The 25,231-nt window shown below is 41.7% G+C and overlaps 1 long non-coding RNA gene across 3 annotated transcripts in view; it reads right to left on the bottom strand.

Annotated features, from left to right (window-relative positions):
• Positions 1-3,148: 3,148 nt before the first annotated feature.
• Positions 3,149-25,231, bottom strand: part of LOC115601282 — a 34,164-nt gene continuing 12,081 nt past the window's right edge. Inside the window, exons 1-4 of one of the 3 annotated variants that reach the window (XR_003989291.1) lie at positions 5,216-5,425; positions 4,835-5,125; positions 4,603-4,749; positions 3,149-3,774 (exon numbers count right to left, since the gene is read on the bottom strand). This is a non-coding gene — a long non-coding RNA (uncharacterized LOC115601282). Of the gene's footprint in view, positions 3,775-4,602; positions 4,750-4,834; positions 5,426-25,231 lie in introns of those variants that run through there. The other 2 variants (XR_003989292.1, XR_003989290.1) reach the window with 2 other exon arrangements.

Genomic DNA, 25,231 nt, shown 5'->3' with positions numbered 1-25,231 from the left:
ACTGGAAATCTACTCTAACTTCCCTCTAAACCTAAGGTATTTCTTAGGTCTCAGCATGGCACATCCAGCATTACTACCAAGTTCCCAGGATTTGGCAGCATGATCAGGTAGGTACCCCACATAATGAACTTTGTAAAACTTGAGACCAAAAAGTACTCATGAGAAAATACCAGTTTACATCAATGGAAGGATTTCCCTGAGCAAAGACAGATGCAAAGGTAACAGGTAGAGGTATTCGCTGAGAATGCCTTGACGGTGAATTATCACCTCCTCTTTGTATCACAGAGAGCAATATTAGAGCCTTTTTTATGCAGAAATACTGAAGTTGACTAATTAGAGACTAATTCATATCTTCTAGTTTGAGGTTTCAATTTCAGCATCTAAATTAGGATCCTGTAGAGCCCACAAGAGGGGCTCCTGCAGAAGGCACATCAGCAGCTCCTCCTTGTGCCTCTCCCCACGCTGACCATGGGGTGGACAACAGCAGCTGGTCAGAAAAGCACTCTCCCTTCTCCCTTCAGATAACAGAACACCATCCTCTGGCTCAAGCTAGATTTTCTGCAGGCCCACTCATGGTTGGCCACCCAGATTGCGGGTTTGCAGTTTGCTTTCACTCTCCTTCCTGAGTGATTTTAAAAAAGTAAAAAAAAAAAACCAAAACAAAACTGTATGTAACCAATCATAACAACTGATGTCCAACAGTGTCCATTTTAAATGCCAACAAATATCTTGCAAATGAATTACAAAATAAATACATTTTATACATGACAAAAATGGCACTTTTTGCTCTACCTGTCCTTACATTGTAGCGGTTATATACACTACAAATGCACTTCTACTATTTATTCTATTAAATGCTCTTCAAACAAGTGACTTTCTATTCAGAATACCTGCAGTTTATGGTGAAATTTTGTTGCTAGGAGATTTAGAAAACAAAAAGCTTCAGGACATCTCTGTCGAAAATGCCCTGTTAATTTTTGTAAATGCAGATATGTCACAAGCTGTGTTAGATAAAAAATGGTCCTTCTGACTACAGCCTGTGGTTAATGATGGGGAGCGCACAAGAATTACTCTAATAATGTTTTTTAATTCTCTCAGAGTTACACTCTTACTTTCCCATAATTCTGCCATTTGTAACATCTGAATGTAGAGGTTAGCTCTGCTATGGGTGAACTGGCAAGGGGCTGCACATTTAGTCCTTGACCCCAACAAAGAACAGAAAAACAACAGAAGACAACACCCACTGGCACCCCTGAGAAGTTTCTTACATGTAATAGTAAGAAGTTACTTCCATATGCTTACTATTAAGCACATGAATCTGATTTGCTAGGCTGAGATACTGTAGCACTTAGAAGGCAGGTACCAATTCTATGCCATTTTACAGATGGGAAAACTATGCAGCAGGTCAATGAAAAATTCTGGATCGGGAGAGTGGAGTCTCATCTTCAGCCAGTTGCCATCCTACTTGACCCAGACTGGATCTTTTCTTACTCTGTATGCAGCAGCAATCTCACAAGCTTTTTTTCCAATCAATCAGAACTGTACTAACTGCTTTTTACAATTGCTTCCTTTTTGTCTTCTGCTTACAACTAACCGCAATTCTCCTCTCTACTTTCAAACCATGGAATTTGCAGGCATATTCTTGACCCCCAGTATCCCAAACCCGTAATTCCTCTTTGTCATAAAAGCATTACAAAACTGTGTGTGCCCACATCCAGAAATGTTTTCTATTGCCTCTACTACCACTTGTGCTATAACAGTTATCTTCTCCCCATGCCTCTCAGTTATTTAAGGCACCAAATAAGCAACCACTTTCCATACTACTATACAGCACCTTCCAGATATGGTTTCTCCTACAATGTCTGAATTTGATGCAATTGAACTTTAAACACCTTTATAAACCACTTCATTATAGCAGAAGAATAAGATCTGCCATCTAGATTACCTGGTTACCTGTGGAGCTCCTTCTCAAGTGAAAGTTTTCAACATATCATCCACTTGTTTCCTACTCTGTGCAGAAATGTTTCTGTTGCTGGGCAATACACAGCTTACAGGAAGCCATGTGTTCAGTGCAATGCCAGACAGACTAGAAAGAAATACAGTGCTCTGCTACACACCTCTGTTCTCCACTGCGCTCTCTTACATGACACTTGTTCTTTAGGTGGAACCACAATCGACTCACGCAAGTATACGTATTTTCATGTAAGATTCTTACATTCTCCTTGGAAATCTGGCTTGTGTTCAGCTGCAGTGGTGAAAAGCAGAGAGGAAATCAAATGTTGGCAGAAGCTCTTCTGCACAGGAGCAACCAAGTCACATCCACGCAGTTCCCAAGGGCTCTGAATGACCCTTTCAGCCAGCCAGAGACAGGGGAGCACAGGGAAATCACCCTATGCCCTGTGCAGGCCGTACAGGCTCTGCAGGCAGCTCTCTGCTGTGCTCCTGCCCTGGGGCCATGGGAGAGTAACCTCAAAACCACAGGCACAGACCAACTGTAACAGATAAAAGTTGGACCCTGTGAACACAACTGCAACATTTAAATGCCCAAAAGCTTCCCTAATGATTTGGAGGCATACAGAAAACCTGTGGAACATGCTGAGAAATTCTCTGGAGAGAACAGCAGCATCTCCAGAGTCAGCAAAGAGATCACGATTATTATTCCCTCAGGGTACCACAGAATAATAGGATCTCATTTGAAAACAGATAAAACCACGTGGGTGAATGAAGCTGAGCCTCTGCTGTGGACTTAAACCTGTAAGAGACATGGCTGGTCCTTTTAGCAATATCTGCAGCACAGTTTTATGCTGTACATTCAGTCTGGCTGTAAAAAGAGATGTCAGAGGAAGTAAAAAAGTAAAAAAAGACTCATTCAAAATAATATAGATCAAATTGTAAGACCAGTGATCAGTGAAGCAGGCACATCTTCCTGTAGGCCTTTGTCAGTGACTGACTGTAGAACTATTAGTGGGAATGTGCTTCCCTAATGGGTTAGCAGAATTAACTTCTGAATAACAATGTTTCTCCTCCAGGCTCAGGCAGCTCCAGAAGCACAATGAATGAAGTTTTGCTGGACTTCAAAGGTTGTCTTGAGGCATCAGACAGAAACTCTATCACTGCCCAACATAGAACTCAATTTTTGCAAAGAAAATAATGTTTGACAGTAACTTCCATTTTAATTGTGCCAGTTAATCAGAAGTAAACTACAAACCTCTGACAAAAAGCAAACCAACATATATTCTCAAGTGGGCTTCTGCACTTTGCTTCTGTTTCCTTATGCACCAGTTTTATGTACATCTTGCTTTGTATCTCATCAACAATAGCTGAACAGTGCTCTAGCAAGAAAGCAGGCATGGTAGCTCTCCAAGAGGACCTTGGTATGCACGAAGCAGATTAACAGTTCAGCAACCAATGTGAAGAACTGAAAAGGATTAAAAACGCTTTGGCAAAATGACAGCAGTGTAACAGTGACAAGGCTTAAAAGGACCCTGTTCAAATGGGATTCCCAGCTCACATACCCCCCACCAGCGCCAGGCTGCAGAATCTTCCTGTGCAGCATCTACATCCACGTGGAAGCAAATAGGGCAGGAGCTGTGACCGAGACCAGAGGACTCAATATGTGACTGCCTAGGGTCCAGGGGGAGCGATGCCATTCAGGAGCCAGGACCCTGCTGGGCTCCCCTCCTGAGGACATTCACACACATGGATTTATGCATGTGAGCAACCCAGCAAATGGAATTTGTCAGTCCACCTTCTCCGCACCCAGACAGGATCAAGCTGTTAATGGAGAAAGAAGAAAACTCAGTTTAATCTGTGCATGGCCTGGCTCCTTGAAGTCTGACAGAACATTTGATAACTAGGTTTTACACAGCATTGTAGGAAGAAACCCTGGAGCCTGATGAACTTTAAAGTATTTCAGTGTCAGAGGCAAGAAAATGCTCCGGCTCATACTGACTTCCTGCCCAGTTAACAACCATACCCAATAAATTATCTGTCACTTCTGATATTCTTATCATTTGCAGGGATACCGCCAATTTTCATGCATTTCTATAGTGAGTAATTTATCAGATACGATTATAAGGACTCAGATAATAAAAAGAGCACTAAATGCTTAGTCACTGCTGAGAGCACTTCAGAAAATCTAAAAGATTGGAGGGGAACAGTGATGTCCAAACAGTTTCCATTCTGCAGCTCTGCCCTGCTGCAGAGTGCTGCATTCTCATGGTGAAGCTTCTGGGATCTTACAGGTTATTCTTTAAAACTTCATCTAGTAAGTGCAGTTCAGTTGAATAAACCAATAAATATACCTGAATAAACAGATTATTATAATATCTGGCACTAAAATTTAGGAGCAGAGAGGTGCAAAGAAAAACATAAGATGAAGTTCTGCCCTACCACGAGGAGGCAAAAGAAAAATCCTTTTGACTGTAATCAGAATTTCCCCACTTATTGCCTCAGCCAACACATCACAGCACAGAAAGAAAATGTCTTCCCCAGTCACACATCCTCCCAACAACCTTCTTCTTTGACGTTTCTAGACTCCTCTATCACAACAGATTCTTCTACTTAAAAAAGAAAACTAAAACCCACAAGCAGCAAATGAACCTTTTTTTCCTGGCAGATGTTTGTCTTTTGAGGACTAGATTCTTAGGTCTATACAAGAAGGACAGGTTTGGGTTTGCAATCCCACATCAGGAAGCCCTCCTGCTTTCTTCCAGTCCCTTTCCAGCTCCCCCTTCAGACTGCTTCTCTCTGAGTTAAAGGAGTAAATAAGTTAGATTCATTACAAAATCCTTCCCGCTCCAGAAAGGTTCCCAACAGGTTTTGCATAATTTACCTTCAAAGCTCTAAGTGGTCCCAACTGCCAATAAAATTGATGGGAAACGAGTGCACTGCTACTTGCAGAATTAGGTCCCTTCAGTAACACTCAGGCAACATCAAATCACCGCTCTCAGTGCAGAAATGAAATCACCTTCAAGCTGAAACAGAGAAGAGGAACGTCCTTTTTCCCTCCTTATTCTTCAAACACAGCAGCAGATCCCAAGTGGGAAAGGAACAGGAAGCGGGATGCTCGCCGGGTCTGAACATCAGTCTCTGAAAGAGTTTCCTGCTTCCAACTCCCACCAGCCTGACACCAAAGAGAAAAGAAAAATAAGTAGTTGTGTGCCCAACTTCAAAAATTAAGTTGCTTTACAGCTTGAAATAACAGATACCGTACATAGGGGACGATCTCTCCAAAAGGAAAATGCATCACTTTACACACAGTAAAATGCAACCTAGAATCACAAAAATAAAACAGATAAGAAACCTGGCAAATGTAAAAGTAAAATTATATCAACAGCTCTCAAACAAATAGAAGTAGGCTCAGGCAGTTCTTTTGATTGTGATTTTCGAAAGCGTAAGAGAATCAGATCTAACACATTATGAAATAGATATTCGACTTATTTAAGAGGAAATGAAAAGCAGATATTAAAGGTCCATATGATATAGAAAATCACAGGAGGCTGCTACTGATAATTGCTAACTATAAGCAACCCTAATGCTTTATCTCGCATGAGTTATATGTCAATCCCTAACTTTGGACCTCATTCCGTGTTCTCTCTCTGTAATAGTAGCATGTTTGTACTGTAGGGAGGGTTTTGTCAGCACTTCCACTATAGACTCTTACCAGGACCTGCAACTTTGTCATAAAAACGTGCCTCAGGATGAACATTCCAATGGAAATTCTGTGTCTATGAAAACTGCTGTAGGTGTGGTGCAAATACACAACCAGAGAAGGGCTGAGGGTGGACAGGGCCTGTGGAGATCAGCCGATCCAAACTCCTTGCTCAGAGCAGGGCCGCCATGGCAGGTTGCTGAGCTGTGTCTGCCTGACAGTCAATGCACTGATCTAATCTTCATGTGCCTTGAACACAATTTCTCATGTTTTGGTAATTTTCTCAAACTGCATCATCAAAGTTCTCCACTTGTTTTTTGTCAGTCCACTGCAGGAAAGTTATTACTAGTGATAAATTTCAAAATCTTACAGGCAACTGTAGGATCAGCCACGCATCACTGTTTACCTGCTTGTTCCATCACTTCAACCTCCTCTCCAAGTCGCCTGTTATCTCAAGCAGGTGCTTACAACCTCTTGTACAGTTTTGCCTTTAGCTGTGCAAAGACTGATTTCTGCTGAGTTTTTACTGGCCACTGCTCAGCCATTGATCGCCACCCATTTTTTGAGACTTTAATGATAGGTATGTTCATGTTTCCTCTTTTATGCCTTCCCCCCCCCCCCTTTCTTTTTGTAACATCTGCACTTCATCTCTCCCCCATGACAGTCAGTAAATACTTAGAAGACAAGTTCACTCTGATAATGGCACAGACATGCTCCTGTGTATTTGAACCAAAGCTCTACTCGGAGCTTTTCACACGTGAAAACGGGATTATTTATGGCATTCCTTAATTCATTCAATTTCAGTTCAGTTCAAATGCCCCTTTTTTTTTTGTGTGTGTGTGTGTGTGTGTGTGCGTGTTGGTTTTAAATTAAATATACCTCAGCGTTTCATCTAAACAGTGTTTTAAAAGAGAGAAGGGATTTATTCTGAAGATGTTAAAATGTTAACATTAGGACAATAAACATTTGGCTGAAGCCACTTATTAAGAACTGCAACACGGAACTGATGTGGGGGTTTGGTGGGTTTTGTTTGATTGTTATTACAAACTGAACCTTTCACACCAGATGCAAAGTTTATTTTCTAGCTTCTTACAACTGTGATGAGTTTTTCTTACCGGTTGCTCATCCAGCCACTCTGCTGATGTTAAGTGAGAGCCTTGCATGCCCCCAGTTTACTTCTGTAGCTCCAAGTCTTCAAGTTACACATGGTTGGTGTTCATCAGCTTTAAATTCCAGTTATGTCCAGAGGAGCCCTCCATCCAGCCCTCAGCTGTTCCCTGTCTCCCATACACATGGGACAGTGAGCTACAATGCACGGACTGTGGGAAGGGGATCCCTCATACACAGAGGTGGGATGAGAACAGTCTGGAAGAGATCCTGAAGATCTCTCTCCTAGTCCCTCCCCCCAGAATCCTCATCTCCAGCTGCCCTCTATGCTCCTGTCTGTTCTTTTGGTGCTTCGGGCTTCTGTTTCTGTCTCTGCTTCCCTGCAGCTCTGCACCCTCTCATCATTTCCAACACCCCTTGCAAATCCCTCCAGACCAGAAGTGGAGATAGCAAAGACCACACCAACTGCACGCAGCCAAGGTGGTCCTTCCAGCCTGGAGACTGCCATTGGACAGAGATACTATATTGTAACAGTTAATAGTTCAATGAGAAGCCCAAGGGGGCAAATTCAGCCCCCTCAGGCATTCCAGTGACTCTCTGAGCTGTGCAACTGTGCTAACACTTAAAAATCTTACAAAAACTGTGGAAAGCATTGACATGCTGTTCTGATGGATTTGTGGAATCAAAGTCACTGCATAGCTGCATTCTTGAGACAAGCTTTAGACCTCATTAATGCAGTACATAAGCTGTACAATTACATGTCCTGTGTCACTGCCAAATTTATACATTTTACATACTGTTAGATTAAGATGGTTTCATTTCATTGCTCTGCAAATGGACTTTTGAAAATGTATTTCACTCAGTCTTCTGTAGCACTGACAGATACGTGAAAGCCATAGGGTTGCCTGGGTAAATGCAGCACCTACAATATGTCCTGAAATAAAAACTGTGGCAGTGATCAACACCGAGTTTTTACACTCCTTCAGCACAGTGACCGTTCCAAGTGCAGGCTGCAGCCCCTTGTCCCTTCCCCCACCACAAGGCACCAGTGAGACGAAGTCCCACTGGATTATGCCATCATGCACCACAATGGCTCCTGATCTGATCCACTTCAAGTCTGAGGGGTTTTTGTTCACACTGATCCAGAGCAGATGGAGGATTATAGTGCTGCCTAATTAGAATAACTTTCCAATTGATAGTGAGCATTGAATACACACTGGCGGATACTGCTGCCTAGTGGGCCGGGCAAAGAACCAGCAGACCTGTGTTCTGCACATTGAGAAAGAGAAAAGAAAACAACAAACCAAAACCAGACAGACACACTTGAGCTGGTATTATGTACCTAGCTCTCCATCATGCAGCCTGCTTTACACTTTTGGTTATCACTTCTTTCTCTCCTCTAAGAGACTGATCTGCTGCATACACTCTCATATCACATCCTGTTTGAGAGGCAGTTTGTGTAAGAAAGATGACCACAGCCATAATGCAGGACCATGGTGCTACAGCAAGCAAATTAAAACTGCAGTTACTGGTGTGTAGCATGAACTGGCACATAGCATGTCCCATTTTGTGTTTCAGAGTATGCTGAGATGCACCCTGGGAGGTCCGAGGTACTCACAGAGTCCAACTTCCCAACAGCGGCCAAGTAACAGTTTCCTAGTGCTCCTGGTGCTCTCACTGCCCTTAGCTGCACACTAACTACCACCCATGCAAACCCAGAGGTGCAGTCTTTCACCTTTAGAGACCAAGAGAGAGCTACAGATTTCAAAGGCAGTGCTGCCTTCCCCTTGTCCCTTTTCCCCAGCAAGGCAAACCTGGGAATAGCTTAAGCAGGCCCCTAAACTCGACCCATCTGCAAAGCTTGTATTGTGCTGGCAAAACCAAAGCCATAGGATTTTGTGTTGAACAGTTTTAGAAAACCAGAGAGGATTGTACAACCCTGTAGCAATAAATAAAGCTACATATGGGGTGCAAGGGAAAAGAGCTAGGGATAGGAAACACTAGGTAATTAAGAGGGAGGGAAGGTAGTGGGTAGCAGTCAAGAAAGCTTGAAGGAATTATGAAGAATATACTGGACAGATTCTTCTACTATAGGTGACTGCAGAATGTCAGAGATGCATTTATTGCATGCAGCTAGTTCTTACAGCAAGGGCAGGTGGAAAACATGTAGGGCTGTTACAACTGCTTCCACGAGGCTGCATTATATGAGGAAAGCTGCATGAAAAGAATCAAAATGATGAAATCTGTCTTGCTTAGCACCCAGCAGTAAACATAGGCACATATATTACGGTAGTTCAATTACTGACAGGATACTAAAGCCTATCCAAGACTTAATATTTAATTATCTTTAGACTACCTCAGTTGCTAAGCTGTCAGTAGCATACGTGGAGGGTATATAGGTGGACATCTGCCACAGACTAAGAACGCCACCACCAGCACAGCTGTTTGCCACAAATACGTAGCAAGAAATTCAGGAGCTGGTATAACAGCCACATCATCCACACAAAACATAGTTACAACAGAGATATGTAGTTTGGTTCACACTGCTGCTGGTGGGAGGCAGAAAGACAAACTGTACTGACTGGAGGTGAGCAGGGAATCCCAGGTAAGGGAGATGAAAGGGCACTGTTTAAACCACCTACATGGAACCACCCACAAATCCACTGAAACTAAGCTTACACATCTCTCTTGCAGGCAAAACACTGTTGTAAAAGATCCTTCAGGTGGCAAAGTCAAGTACTGTTAAGCTTAATCCTGTGGCTTTGAATAGCTGCATCACAACACTGTATGCATAATGACATACCCCAGGAACATCATTGCTCTCACAGACAGCAGTCCCATGTACCCCTCTGCTCTCAGCTACTGCTACCCCCAGCAACAGAACAACCCCCTAGACAAGGTGTCTGATCTGAAATATGAAAGTGAGAAAGCTTTTCAGCCAACAATTAAGAATGCAGTTTTCTTCCAAGAAAAAGCTCAATTATTCCTGCTGACAATGTCTCAAATACATCCCATAGCAGCAGCCAAGCATGCTTCAGCTAGACAAAGCTCAGCTCAGCAGAAACAAATCTTACAACATGGACGTACAAGGTAACCTCAATTCTAGGAAGCCCCACCAGCTGTGCCTACCTCATACCTTACAGGCTTGCATTTGCTCTGCACTGAGTGATGACAGTATAGCACAGCGTAGCAAAGTGCATGACTTCTCCAGAAAAGAGGACAGTTAATTTCTTTCTATCTGAGCGCTGTGTCTGAAATGGTGAGGGACGTGACCGTGTGCAGTGGGTAGAAGTGAGCTTCTTGCACTCCATAGCATTTGCAGAGTTCTTAATGCTCTTCTAAGAGGCACCAAGTAATGGTGATGCTGCACCAACACTGTCCCTTTGCATTTGGGATACTGAGCCATTACCAGCAACTCCAGAAGCAGTGACATTGTTTTTCAAGGTGGATTCCCTCATGACACTAGAAATGTGACAAGGCAGTCTTTCTTTGAGGTCACTGTTACACTTTGAGTATGGAACTGTCCAAATCTGGTGTGACCAGTGACCCTTTTGCCACTGAAATCAGTGTATTTAACCACCTTTAGGTCTCTACTTACCCTGGGGAGATGTGTAGCAATTGGTAACGGAAAAAGTGACCTCGTAACTGTGCAGGAAGAAGGTGAAACTTCTTGTTTCTTCTTGTCAAATCTCCAGAGCCAACAGGATTTTGCACTGCAAACGAACCTTAAAGATTTGTTTAAACTGAACAACTAAACCTGGATTTGCCCAAATATTTTAATATCTATATAATAATATATTTATATAAATTATATATGTATAAAATATATATATTTTAATACAAACTGTTTCCTCGTACTTCTGTTCTTCAAGGATTTAGGGTGGTGGTTTTTTCTTTTCTTTGTGTTTTTTTGTTGTTGCTTTTTAACATAATAGTTTCTTCTGCATATTTTGTTTTGGCTCTAACCTTCCCGTGTGGGTTAAAGATGCAAATATTAAAATGCAAAGTCGAATACAAGTTATTTTCACAAGCACTAATGTAAAAAAATTGTCTATTTTCCCATTTTCTAGACTAATATTTACCATCTCTGACAGCCTTATTGCTGAGCAGATTGGTGCATATTTCAGCATTATCTTTTAACAACTTGACAGATCCACCTCTTTTGCTGTGATTATTTTATCCCAAGTTGGAAGCCTAATAGTTCATGTTTGACACATTGAATCACAGGATTTGTGGCACATCACAGAGTGATGTGATTTATTGTTAATATTCTGATGATGCGTTACAGAACATACTTGGATTTCCAGCAGTGCTGCTTTGCTTGGTCTGCCGTGCTCAGCAACAGAGCCGCCGCCGCTGCCACCTCCGGGTGACAGCAGCAGAAGCACAACCAGGCAGCCATCCGAGCCTTCTGAACTGGGCTCAGAAGGTCCCTTGGGAACCACAGACGACTGCAGCAGCCAGGAGTGCATGCTGCCTTAGGAGAGAAGGACATCTTGGGCAAGGTAATTCTGGACATTCAGTAAATGCCAACGACAATTTCTCCTGTCAGCCACTGAAATCCACAGCATAGGAGCACGGGATAGCTACCTAAAAGTGAACGCAGACACAGTACAGTGGAAGAGGGAATATATGGTTCCATGCAAAAACTTCTGTCAGAAATGCAAGCAAAGGACATAAAGCAAACTGCTGTAATAGCAATTTCGCTTTCAAAAAAGTGCATCATGCACAATTTTGCCATCCAAAACCAGAGAATAAATGACTCTCCACATTGTTCCTTCATTCACTTCAACTTTCTGGGTCTTCAGATTATAACTGCTAATTCTACTAATAATTTCCAGCTAGGTGCCTAGGGTTATTGCAGAAATGATTCTGCACCCAATGAAGCACACCAGAAACTTTACTTATTTTCAAAATGATTGCATATTCATAGGAAGTGAGAGTGGAAGGACCTCCTGGGTCATCAAATCCAATTCTCTGCTACTAGAGGCAACCACATAATATAACCTCTTCATAAATGAGAAAGTTCCATCTCAGAAGTAATTTAGTGTCTTGTCCCCACTTCCCTAATTGGAAAGTTGCTTCAGTGTTTAGCAACCTTCTCATTACTAAATTAACTTTATTTGTGGGTAGTTGATTCCAGGTCTGGTGCTAATGCTCCTTAATTCAAATAACATTTTATCTTCCATTTGGGCTATTTATAGAGAGGACACCCTCTCCCACTTTACCAATGTCGTAGCTTATAAAGTCTGGTATATAGCCACACATCTGTTATGCACTACTCTGGCCTCGCTCATTTACAAAGACTCTTTGTTAAGCCCTGGGAAACTTCGTGTCACATTATAGCACCCAACTTGAGGCTTTTTTAGGGTAAGACATCCTGATCTACTGGTATTTTTTTAGCCATTCCGATTTATATCACTGCTGAAACTTACCGTGATAACAGCAAGGAAATCATGCTTTGTGATTGGATGGCACCAGGACACAACTCACAGTAAAAGAGAAGTCAAACTTTGGTACCCTCCTTTTCTGTACCGCAGCACAGAAGATGAATTGTACCTACCTGTACAAATGCGTACAAAAATTAACACTTTCTGCCAATTTTACCAGTATACACATACATAAGTATATAGGTAGGCACAATATGCAAAAGCAGGCTCCTCTGTGAATGGGGAATGGAAAGGCATAGCTCAGAATGCTGACAAAAGGGTTGCTACTTATCTCTGGTTTGTCCAGGTTAGATCCCTTTCTGGCTTTCTTTAGGTCAGCATATCTACATAAAGCATAGATATTGCAGATGATGTAGATAATTCAGATATTATACAGCAGTTGCCTCTCAAAGACACTTGGTGGGGATTGAGAAATCACACACCTAAACCTCTTGTGTCTTAAAAGGCACAGAAGTTTTCTTTGTACTTAAAAGTAAGTAGAAAACTGTATAGTGGAGTCCTGGACATCTGCAGGAGTGAGAAGATTCATTTACAACAGCACAGACAGACATATATATTACTTAGCAAATATTGATTGGCTTAAGGGGATTTTGAGGTATTGCCTACAACTAAATTAGAACATAGGAGATTCAGCTTACAAATACCGTAATGCAAAATGAACTATTAGATCATTTGAGCAACAAGCTCTGAAGACTAGAAGAAAAAGATGAACGATTCAAAAGGGTTTTTTGATCAATAAGGTAGAAGTAAAACACATTACTAAATATAAGATCTGGCAGACAGAGAATCAGAAACCTTAATAAACCTGTTTATGTCAACTGGCAGATCTGAATCAAGATTATGATAGCTTAAAAAGCAGACAGTTGGAAGAGGAAAGCACATTTGAACTACCAGAAGATACACATGCACAGAGTGGATTTTATGCAGAAGATTAGGAATACTTACTATGAAATAGCTTGATATGAGCTCTAAAGATTGCTTAATAGAAGTGTGTTAACAATAACACCAGAAATGAAAGAAAAGCAGCTGTAAAAACCTGATAGGTTTGAACTGGGCACACACCCTGCGGTGAGATTATGAGCTCTCTTAACATAAAGACAAGACAATGTTATCAGAAACTGCATTCAAAGAAAAAAATTAAAGAGAGAGAAGAAAGAATTGCTGATAGGAGAGTTACCTTCTGCCAAGGTAAGGGGTGTTTTTCCACATAAATCCGTACTTCTCCATATGTAGAAAAGGATATGGAGACCTAACAAGAGGAAACAATATCTCTCTGATTCCTGCCTTCAACCCATAAGACCTCAGAGCTGGAGAGAGGTCGATGCCTGGCACTCTCTCTCTGGAGAGATCAATGGCTGTATATTCCCACCAATTCATCATCACCCACTTACATCTGGATAAAATATTCTTTGTTACATAGTTTTATTAAACTAGCGCCAACTACGCTTTCAGGCAAAATCACAAGTACTTTGGTTGGGTTCCTTCAAGAGGATAGTCACAAAGGAAAAAATATGCTCTTATTCATGCAAATCAGGGGAATACTAAATGTTGCTTTGGTTGAAACTGGACCTATTTGACAAGTAGAGTGTTAATACTTCCATAAAATCCTTTCAAAAAAAGTAGATTGTAGTAGGTTTTTTCCATATAGATATTTATGTATTTGTGACTCAATAAATCTGATACTTGGGTCCAAATATTTGTAGTGCATCCTAAATGCTCTAAATAAACGTCAGCAATGCTTGAGCACAGCTTGTATATATAAGGAATAGTCCTCTTTAAGCTGAATAACTACAGTTGGTAATTGAAAACTTCTCTTTTTCTGGAATGATAGCTGTCTTCAGCAGGCATCTTGAGCACTTACAAAGAACATGTCCCCGTTTTTCCTGACGCATCTTCAGGAGCAAAAAGACACGATATTGCTGACGAAATGTGTGTATCGGTGCTTCTGCCAATGCCATTCTACTATCCATCTTGTATGTACCTGCACCACGCATGTGGTCTGGGTGGCTAGATTACTGTTTGCCACTTTATGCATGCTGGGAGGTTTCCCTGGGGAATACTGCCTGCACAGTCACTGTACAACTCAAGGTTACAATCTCAGTAGCACATCCTGCTCTGATTATGTTTAGACTGGTGCTTTAAAACTACTCATTTCATTAAATCCCCATTTGGAGCCTGCAGCAAGGAGCTGGACATCTTACTACACACTGAACAGCTGAGAGAACAGAATTGAAAGTCCCAAATAGATTTCTTCAAACAACAAAAAAGAGTAACAACCACAAAACCTTCAAAAGGTGCCTTTTCCAAACAGAAGGTGTCAGTCCCTAAGGGATGTTAAGGATGCAATTCATTGTTAAAGACTTGTCATTACACATAATTGTCCTAAACCTCTAAGCATTCAGTCCATTCTGTCCTCAAAAGCCTCAGAAGGGAGAGAGGGACAACATTAACTTCATCATGTGAAGTTAATAAATCTAGATTCTAGCAAGAAAGATTTGATGCTTCACAAAAGATGCCCTTTTCACTCTTGATGAGATCAATTTATCTACCATAGACAAAGTAATTTATAGGGCACAGAAAGGAAAAGTTATCACATAAAGTTATTATGGAAAATTTAAATCAGAGCTTTGATTGTAAGTCTAATCCGTAGAGGAAAGAGGACCCCCCATCGGGGTCTGCTCCTCCTCCCAAGTGACATCAGCCTGAATCTTCTGTCCAGGCACCTCTAGTCTACTCCAGACTCAACAGACTGCAGTTCTCACATTGCCTCTTGTGTCCTTCTCTCATTCCTCTGCTGTCATCCCTGCTTTAGCCTAGCCCTACGTCAGCAAGGATGGGAAGAGCATCTCTTGTTTTGCTTTGAGGTCCAAACCCCTGGGCCCAGGGCATACATGCTGGGAGAGCTAAGTTTGGTCCCTGCAGCCCTAGGGCAGTGCTTGTTAGAGAGGTGTAGCCCTCAGAACACACACCAGTCAATTCTGGTAGGCCTTTTGCATCATGTAGTTCTGCCAAAGCTGGGAAAATGTCCACACAAACAGCAACAAGAACATTTCCTGCATTCCCATCAAATTTTAATCTGTTCCTATAGGAGGACACTGCAGTTTATTAATGAAACATCTGCAAGTATTTTTAACCAGGAGAAAAATGAGTGCCATTCATTCTTGGGAACAGCTGAATCTCTTTCACTGAACACTTAATACACATTTTTCTTGGTTGTCAAGCACAGAGAAAAGAGGCACAGTTGCAGTGATGTTAATGCCTTCAACAGCTCAGTTAATTTTTTTTAATGTAAAGTTTGGAAGAAGTATTCTCCAAGACTTACTGGAACTCTGGAATTCAGTATGGAACACGACAGAGACTGTGTCCCAAAAGGTTTAAAAAAAACCAAACCAACAAAACCCCCAAAACCCCAAATAGCTTAGGAGGATACTTTCCATGTCACATCAGAACCATGTACTAGCACAGGGCTTTATCACCACAGTCATGAATAAAGAAAATTATATATATTTAACTCCATTATCATTAAAGATTTAAGATTATTGCAATAATTTTCTGCTTCTCCTTCGCTTTATTGAGCTTAGTCAAACTGATATATTGCTGTGTACTTCACTCATTCCTGCTGATGGATGATATGAAGTACGTAGACAATGCTGATGTCCAGCTAAAAAGAGGAATTACAGAAAAGAGAAGATAAGCAGTTGTAGATGATGAAGTGCTGATTAGTAGATTACCCACCTCCCCATCAAGTCCAAGCCCATATTTTAAGCTGGCAACAGCACTGCAACTGAATTAACAAGTATTTCTGGAATCCAGAAAATGTTGAGGAGCTGACCTTTCCAAAAATTAATCCTTAACAGCTTCTTTCAAGATTTATTTCTTTCTCTTTAGCTTTGGTCAAAATCTGCAGCAGCCTGACCTGAGCACTGCGATTTCCAGCTGTCAGTGTGACCCAGACGCTGGATGCTCTTGCCTCAGTTGTCACCTAAGCACTGCAGGCAGTGCTGCTGACTTCAGTGCCGTTCATCAAGCGTGGGTTCAGAAAGGAGGTGACGGAATGGGGCGCTCACCTGAAGTCACTGATTCCGCACTGGCTCCAGTTATCACTAACAACTGAAAGCTGTTACTACCCCATAGCTCTGGGGAAATGAGATGGTGCTTCTACAGCTCCAACTGGGGTTATGAAAGAAAGGAGGAGGAGAATGTTTTAAAGGATGATGGTGCTCCTGGGAAATGAAACTCACTGAAGGCCTGATGAAATTCCACAAAACACACCAACGATATTGGCTCCCCTGGCGAAGGGGTGAGATGTGCAGAGCTTGCCTCCTGACAGAGGGGGAGCTTCTTCGTCCTCACTATCAAGATCAGAGGTGCCTGTAGCTTAGGGGTGAGGCACAAGCTGCAATTTTCCGGGTTCACTTGGCACCAAACATCTGTCCAGAGGTACTGGTTTGTTCAACAGCCTACATAACAGCACCGAAAAATGCCCAGAGCTCCTGCATTCTGTTTATGCTATAAACAGTGCAGAATTTATCTCCAGTCCCCTCTGCAGCCTTGCTGTATGAACACTGTTTAGAACTTTTCTCAAAAGGAAAGAAATCAGAAGCTCCAAGAAGTGTGCCAGGCCAAGTAGCACAGGGCATGGACAGGAGATGGAGGAGTTACCTGCTGTCTCAGTGAGGGGTGTTGTGTAGATTCTAAAATTTGCATACAGACACAGATTTGCCTTTCAGAGAGATTGTTAAATATATTATTTTAAGATAAGTTTATGATTTCTGGACAGACATCATGCTACCCTATGCCACGGCCATTAGTGAAGAGTCATTCTTTTAATGCAAAGAATACGATTCTTTTAGACCATTAGAAAATACTCCCAGGTGAGCTGGGTATGTGAGAGATGGAAGTGGTTTAAATAGGAAGTCTTGTACTTACGTATGCTTCTGTGAGCAAAATATCCTAAACCATAACAGTCACACAATCAGCTGGTATAAGCAATCCAAATTCCCTTGACTTCAGTTGCAATATATTTTCCATTTTCTTGCTCAGTGTTTGCTCCCAGTAGAATTCTATTACATTCAATTAACTTTGAAATAGAACTAGCTATTCATGTTATTTCCAAAGCCCCCAGCCCTTAGCTGGCAAACTTTTACACTGGCAAGCCCTTCGTGTAAAAGACATGAGTCTTTACTAGACTCAGAGTACTACAGAGTAATTTTATGAACACTTTAAAGGCAAGGAAATTGTACTACAAGCAGATAACTGTAGTTATACCAGACAGCATTCCTCAAGACAGTGCAGCTGGTTTCATACAGTCAGAAGCCAGAAATTTTAGAAATCACTTAAAGGAATTAGTGATGGGATTCCGTATTTCCTCTGGCACACAGAAATCCTCTTCCTTGAGCATAGCAGGGGGTCGAAGAATAAGAGACTGTATCCTAATTCTTGCTATTGTACTGTCCTCCCCACCTGTCCACCTTCTGCAGTCACCAGAGTCCCATGAAAATCAGCTGGAAGGGGAACATGTAGGAACTGGCTTCCCTTTTCGCTTCATTTGTTGTCAAATCAAGGTTATTTTCCTCTTCCAGTTTGGTATGTGATATTGCTTGATAAAAGAGCAGATTAACACAAAGTCTAATATATTCTTCGTTCCCAGGAATAAGACTGATAAATACCAAAGCTAAGATTAATTTTAATGTCAGTCTAGTAGTTCCTAGAGTCTTTTACTGGAGCTTTAATCATGGTGATGATATTGAAAATAGTTTACCAAGAATTTTGAGACAATAGGGGAGTGCTTAAGCAGCTGTCCCTGATATTAAAACTGACCTTTTCTGAACAAGGAAGCACTCAGATCAAATACTGAGGATTCACTTGAGCAATTTCAGTGAGAGCTCTCCATTACCGATGTGCTGGAGAGCCACAGGCAGCTTTTCCCCTTCCTATTACTGACTGCAGGGAATCCCAGGTAAGCAAGCGACATTCACACCAGCTCCTCCTGTAAAAGCACAGCAGGTATCACTGAGTGGCAGATGAATTTCTTGGATGGTGCATTTTAATGGGAGGCAAACGAGTTGCCCATGGCTGCTCCTTCTCTTTGCACACTGAAGTCTTGAAAGGGCAGAAGCGGAGCTTGCTTCTCTGTCCCCAGTCACTGAGCATAAGACAATCATGATTTATCCTAGCATCTGACAGTCTCCTAGATGGCAGTTGGGAGGATAGGCAGCCACAGCACAGAAGTGGCCGAAAACCCGCAGAAGCCTTCTGTCCTTGCTGCTTCAGTTTCTTCACTCGGTTCTTTTGCAGAGAAGCCTGAAGTTCATGCCTGCGAATCAGCTGCCCGAGTCCTCTGCAAGTGTTTCTGAAATGAGGTCTATCAATCTTTTCACAACCATTTCTTACAATAAATCTTTCTGCAGGGAAAGTAAAATAAATGGTGTCTTTAACAGCAAACACTCACAGAGGTCCGAAGCAACCTCACAACATTTATTTCTGGAGATGCATTTAAGATCCAGAGAACAAATGAAAAATTTTAGTTTGACACTAATTTCTATTTTATATCAATAAAAGTTTTCACAGTTCATTTCTCTATTAAAACAGTAAGCACTGCTGAAAAGTGCTGTAACTGCACTGAGTACACTACTGTATCAGCTCTCCCAAGAGAGGCTGGAACAAAATTCAGACCTGAGAACAAGCTTCAGTTTGTGCCTCCAGTGCTCTGCTGCCTGCAGAGCACTGGCTCCTGCCCTGCACGCTACCTGGGGCAGGAAGGTGTTGGCAGGATGGCATGAGGTTAAGTATTCTTTACAGGCTGAAAGCGCCTTGTTGAAGGACCTGTTGCAGGCTTGGAACCAGTGGCTCTCTCTGCTTTGCTATTATATTAACCTGGTCCACTGTCTTATGCAGGAAGCAATTTTACCATGTAGTCCTGGTTCTGACCCACAGAATAACCAAAAATGCATGGTATGACAGGAAAATTGGACACATGCCCACAAATCTTATTTCTAACATGTAAAGCAATGGTTTCTAATGTCCTCCCACTGCCCTTAAATTTAGCATCACTGTCTACATTTAACAGTGAATACAGTTCTTGTATCTCAGATCCGTAAAAGATTATCTTAATAACAGGTATCACCAAGGAGGTAACATTACTCAAAGGTACAGGATATCATGCAGAAAGAGATTCATTAATGGTATTTTTCATTTTGGAGAAGCGGTGATTGAGGAAAAGTCACAAACGGCATGGAGAAGGGGAGCCAGAAGTAACAGCTCCCATCAAACCAAGGCGGCAGGTGTAAATACGTATGTATATGCATACAAACATAACGAAAATCCGCACATCCACACTGCAGAACTTACTGCTATAAATAAATAGAATTGTTCAGTATGATTGCTCTTGCCTTTTTAGGCTGTTTTGTTTTAATTGTAAATAATGAGCAAAGTTGTGGAAAAATAATTACAGCCCTACAAAGCAATTTTATAGACCCACTGCAGTTTTATGATATTGCAATAGTACAACTTTAACAGTTCATAAATGAAACAAAATGGGAATGAGGATTTTATGTATTTTGCAGTAAACATATACTGCTGAAACCCTGGAAGTGTCCTTCACTGAAGAATCAAACCAGATTTGCACAACTTGTTTGGCTCAGGGAGCATGTTACTAAATACACTTACAGAAAGCCAAACCTGACTGCTCTTTAAATTTTGCTTTCATGAACAAGTATTTTCAAAACAGATGTTACATCTAAGTTTGTGATCAGCTTTAGGAAAAAAATATGGAACTAGTGGCTAGAAGTCTGGAGGAAAATACTACAGCTGAGCTGCTCATCTTCTTGGGGAATTGCATGTTGGTCCCATCCTCAACAGCAAAAAATCAAGGTCCTGGAATGACTAGCTTGCATGGCAGCAGAAAACAAACTGCAACTGAAACAGAGAAATAATAATCCAATAGTGACTCCTTTGTTAAGAAATCTCAATAACCAGAAAAACTCTTTGAAATGATCAATTCCATTAAAAGCTTTAATGAGATTACCAAATTTAATTACTCTTCTGGGCTGCATTAATTTATAAAGGGTGGGTCCTCAATCTGAACATTGAATAGTTTCCAGAAATAGCGAATCCAATTTGAAAAGAAGCAGAATGATTTGATTTTTTTTTTTTTTTTTTTTTTTTTTTTTGATTGGAATAATTTGAGCACCACTTTGAGCCCTTTGGGCAAGACTGCTAGAGGTACTACAGTACCCAAAAAGGCTGATGATTTTTAGGTGTCTATTCTAATCGTCATATGCTCAAAGACCACTGAAATGTTCACCCTCTGATTGCTAACCACATAAAAAGAATGAACAGGTTACATTGAGGCTGTTTCAGTCTTATAAACATGATTTTACAAATTATACCACTAGAAAAGATAAGTAGAAGTCATTTTTAATACACAGCAAGATGCATTTCTAACTAGATTAAGCAGCTGTTATCATTATTTTTCTGCACAGCAAGAGCAAATGTCTATAATAACTAGACCTTAGAGGAAAAGGCAATCCCATTTGGTGCACATTGTATACATTTCATTTTATTCCCCCAATAGCATTCAGGAGGAAATAAAAAAGAAATAGATAAGGAAATTCATTTGCAGCAATACTTCAGACATGCACATTTGCAAAAGCATAAGGATGTTAAAGATGTTAAAAAGAAGTCTTTAAGAAGCAATAACAAAAGAATAACACTCAACTCCAACATCCAACTCCAGTGCCAACTTCTTCCCATCTAAGAGTGACAAGTAGGTACCAAAAAACAAGGGTACGACAACTACAACAACCCCTTCAGATAAATGTGGTAGGGAATATGAAGGCAGGCATTTACAGAAGAAGTTGAAAGTTTGCTGCTGAAACGGAAAACACTGTGTTTCTTTGGATTTTTTCCATGCCCCCATGTTTAATTTTCCAGCAAGTCATGATCATTTTGCTGAAATGCTGAGTGTTCAGTCAAAGGGAAGCTGTTCCAAGAAATACACCCAATGAAAATGACAAAACAATAGCTGAAGTGAGCTCGAAATACAACAAGGAAAGGTGAGAATGAAACATGGAGGCAGCTACTAATCAGCAGTTACATCCTGCAGGGCTCAATCCCAAGTAGGGTCATTCTACGAAGATAAAAGTTATAAAACAACCATAGTAAAAAAATGCAGGCAACAAGATTTGATGGTAATGAAATATATTACATTAGCCAACATATGAATCACCCAAAGGATTTAGCAAATGAGGCTGTTTCCATAGAGTTTTCTGAATATTTGCTTTCTGTAACACTAACAGGGTTATTATTCTCTATGGTGGCTACAATAATTGCCACCATTTCTTATTAAATGAGGCAAGACTGTCCCTTTCACATCCCGCTGTTCGTGTGTGCCTGTTTTCAAGGGACAGCTGAGGTCCCACAGTGTGATCCCTGCTCTCTGCTTCACTGACCACACGTGCTACAGGACAGGGCAGGGCCATGGGCACCCCAGCACTGCCGCGAGGGGCACAGAACCTTCTGGGCAGAGCTTCCCCACTACGGTCTTGGGCAAGGGTAGTAAGTGCCTTAGCGCCTTCTAAAAACCCCCTCCAGCAAGAGATGGCTTTGTTCATAAAACTATGTATGGGAACCACAGACTGGAGCCCTCACCTTGCCAAACTGATTTTTCTCCTCAAGGCATGCCAGAAAGGCAAGTGCATAGAGGTAATTTCAGAAACTTATCTATAAACAACTATTAAGACTTTCAAATACAACAGCTGACTAATGATACTGAAGTTATGCTACTGCACAACAGGACTTAGCCAGCTTCAGATCACTGCTAGAAATGTGGTATTTCAGGAGTCCAGCATAGGCTAGTTTTGAGTATAGTAGTTAATCATGCACTTGAACTTAATTCAATTGTTTTGCTGGTAGTGCAAAGATCTCTGCATTTGTGCAGGTCCAAGTTCCTTTCCCGCAAGCACTGTGTCCCAGGGTGGGCAGTGTTCGACGTATTCCAACCAAGAACACAGTAATCCAGAATCAATCTTATCAAACAGTAAATCCTGATGCGAGACATTAAGGTACATCTGTCCAGCTGCAATCCTCTTACACAAGACATTCATTAGGGCAAGGAGGCAGTGCTCAGCACAAACAAGATCAAAGCCTGGTGACCTTACCCAAGTACAAATGCAGACATGAAGTCTGTGCTAAGAAGGTAAACTATACTATGTTCTCTGACTTACAACTTTATAAATAGTTGCTATATCCTAGTTATATAGAACTGTTCTAGAGCTGGCCAAGGAAGATGTCTTCCTAAACCAGAAAATCCTTAAACAACCTGAAGAAAATTTTGAATGGATGATTACTTTAATTAGGTTAAACAATTACTGGGGTTCAAACGGAAACGGGAGAAGTTCAGGTTAGATACAAGGCAGAAGCTCTTCCCTGTGAGGGTGCTGAGGCGCTGGCACAGGGTGCCCAGAGAAGCTGTGGCTGCCCCATCCCTGGCAGTGTTCAAGGCCAGGTTGGATACAGGGGCTTGGAGCAACCTGCTCTAGTGGAAGGTGTCCCTGCCCATGGTAGAGGGTTGGAACTGGATGATCTTAAGGTCCTTTCCAACCCATTATTGGGCTGGAAATGATAACAATCATTCTGTGAGTCTGTGGTTCTGCAACAAAGAACTGCCTGAAGTTATTTCAATTTTATCAGCAATAAGACAATTTCTCACAGAATCTCCATAGAGCTCGTGACACCTGCACACTGCAGCCCGCCACAGCCCCGCACGCTGCTGCAGCCCCACACACAAGTCGCCCTCCTCCTTCCCTCCCCACAGCATCAGAACCAAACACTGAAGTCTCATTACTTTTAAGTCTTCATTACTTTTCAAACCGATGCCATCAAATCCAGGCTCCCAAATATTATGAAACATAAATAATCAAAGCTAAATGTCAGCTGTCAACATAACAAACACTGCATGAGGCTCATTTACTGGAGAATGGAATTGAAAAGTTGATTCATAAACTACCTTTGCACTTCAGTGACCATAACCAGCACATCACAACGGGACCATGCTGAACCCTGACGTGAGATGGAGAGCTAGAACCAAGGGCAGCAGTGGACTGCTCACACCAGTCCCCAGCCCCCCTGGCCTGAATCACCCAAAGGATTTAGCAAATGAGGTTGTTTCCATAGAGTTTTCTGAATATTTGCTTTCTGCAACACTAACAGGGTTATAATTCTCTGTGGTGGCTACAATAATTGTAGACAGGAATCCATTTCTCATTAAACGAGGCAAGACTGTCCCTTTCACATCCTGCTGTCCGTGTGTGCCTGTTCCAGCAGTGTTACTGGAACCAGTGCTGGGCAGAACTGCCAGTAACAGCTCTGGAGACCTGTGCTTTGCTCCAGCTCTGCCCCATCTCCCAGCTGCTGGTATGAACAAGCAGTTCTGCTGTGTGTCCCTTCGTAGTCTGGCACAAAATGAAAGGTAAAACAGTTTAAAAGAAGCTTTGTAGTCTCTTTTTCAAGCCAAGATGAAAAAAAATACAGGAAACCAAAAGGGTAGAAACCCCCTGAAAAGTAGTAAGAAACACATGTTTCTTTCCTTATCTCTGTATCACACTCCCACCCAAAATCAGAAGTGGTTTCCTTTGCTCACAAAACCATTTGTAGATTTACTTAGATTTACTTTCCCTAAACATGTTCACTTCTTCACCCAGATTTTTGGGGTTTTTTTCATTCCCAATTAGATGTTCTGCCTTTCTCTACTCCATCTGGCACCAGCCTGGTCAGTGTACTGGAAAGCACCCTTTGTGCTGCTGAGGGCTCCTGGTACTGGAGCGCTTGCTGCAGAGCTGCCAGCATGTTTAACTGCAAATGGAGAAAGCGTGGGCCAAATGACTCCTTTATGTCCAAAAGCACAGAGGAAATTCCTTTAGGTTGTAAAAGATTAATCCTCAGCATGATGTTGAGGATCTCCTCTTTCAGCTGACTGTCCATATGCACCTCATGTGAAACAGAAGCAATGAAGACCCAACAGCGCTTTGGTTCAATAGTGCAATATCAGCAACAACAGATCCATCAAATTTATTTCCTTTACATTTTCCATTCAACTCTGTCTATACTGATGATTTGAGTAAGGCAGTTCTCTGCAGACAAATGATGGGAAGCAGCCCCAGCAATCTCTGTCCTGTCCAATTCCCCTTGAGCCGCACAGGTAGGTGGCCTGGTGGCCTGGCAATGGGCTGCCTTGTCAGCAGGGCCACATTCCAGCTGGAAGCATGGCCACCACCTTCTCTTTCCATCCTTTGATAGGGAATCAGAATGTTCACTTCTTCACTCAGATTTTTGGGGGTTTTTTCATCCCCAATTAGATGTTCTGCCTTTCTCTCCAACCCAGAAAGGAAAAATCAAAGATAATGAGTATCTTTGGCTTCCTAGTAGCAACACCTCGGCAGATTAAAAAAGCAACAATAATTTTTAGAAGAGGACACCATCGCCAAATCCCTCTTGGGTACCAGCGCTGGGGTCCTGCACGCAGCCCTGCGACTGAGCCCAAATTTAGACCCACTGCTGCAAGAATGAAAGCTTGAAACGTACCATCTAGAACGTTCCTGAACATTGCAGCAATGACAAATGAAATCATGTTGCTCAACACAAATACAGAAAAATGCATTTTTGGCATCAGAATAATTTGTATTAGGCTGGAGATAGTGCAGACATTAAGGAAAATGTGTATTTCACTAATTACTGAGGGCTGACACTCATCAGCAATTTTATCTTTGAACAGGCCATATAAAAGGATAACAAAACAGGCTCTCGTTTCTTCACTTGTTCCGGCAGCACTAACCAGAGTATTTTATTGTATAGGATAAGAGAGAATTTAGGAGGTCTGCCTTCCTCATGCACATGCTATTTTGTTTTCTTAATGCATACACTTGATTTTCTACAGGGTTTTTAACCTAAAACTATGCATTCACATTTACGGGCACCGAAGATTTTAGTCACATTTTATTTCAGACCTTCCACGTCACAGGTT

The sequence above is a fragment of the Strigops habroptila genome, chromosome Z, assembly GCF_004027225.2.
Source record: "Strigops habroptila isolate Jane chromosome Z, bStrHab1.2.pri, whole genome shotgun sequence".
Lineage (NCBI taxonomy): Eukaryota > Metazoa > Chordata > Aves > Psittaciformes > Psittacidae > Strigops > Strigops habroptila.
The sequence above is the reverse complement of the archived record's forward strand: the minus strand, read 5'-3'. Positions and strand labels throughout refer to the sequence as shown.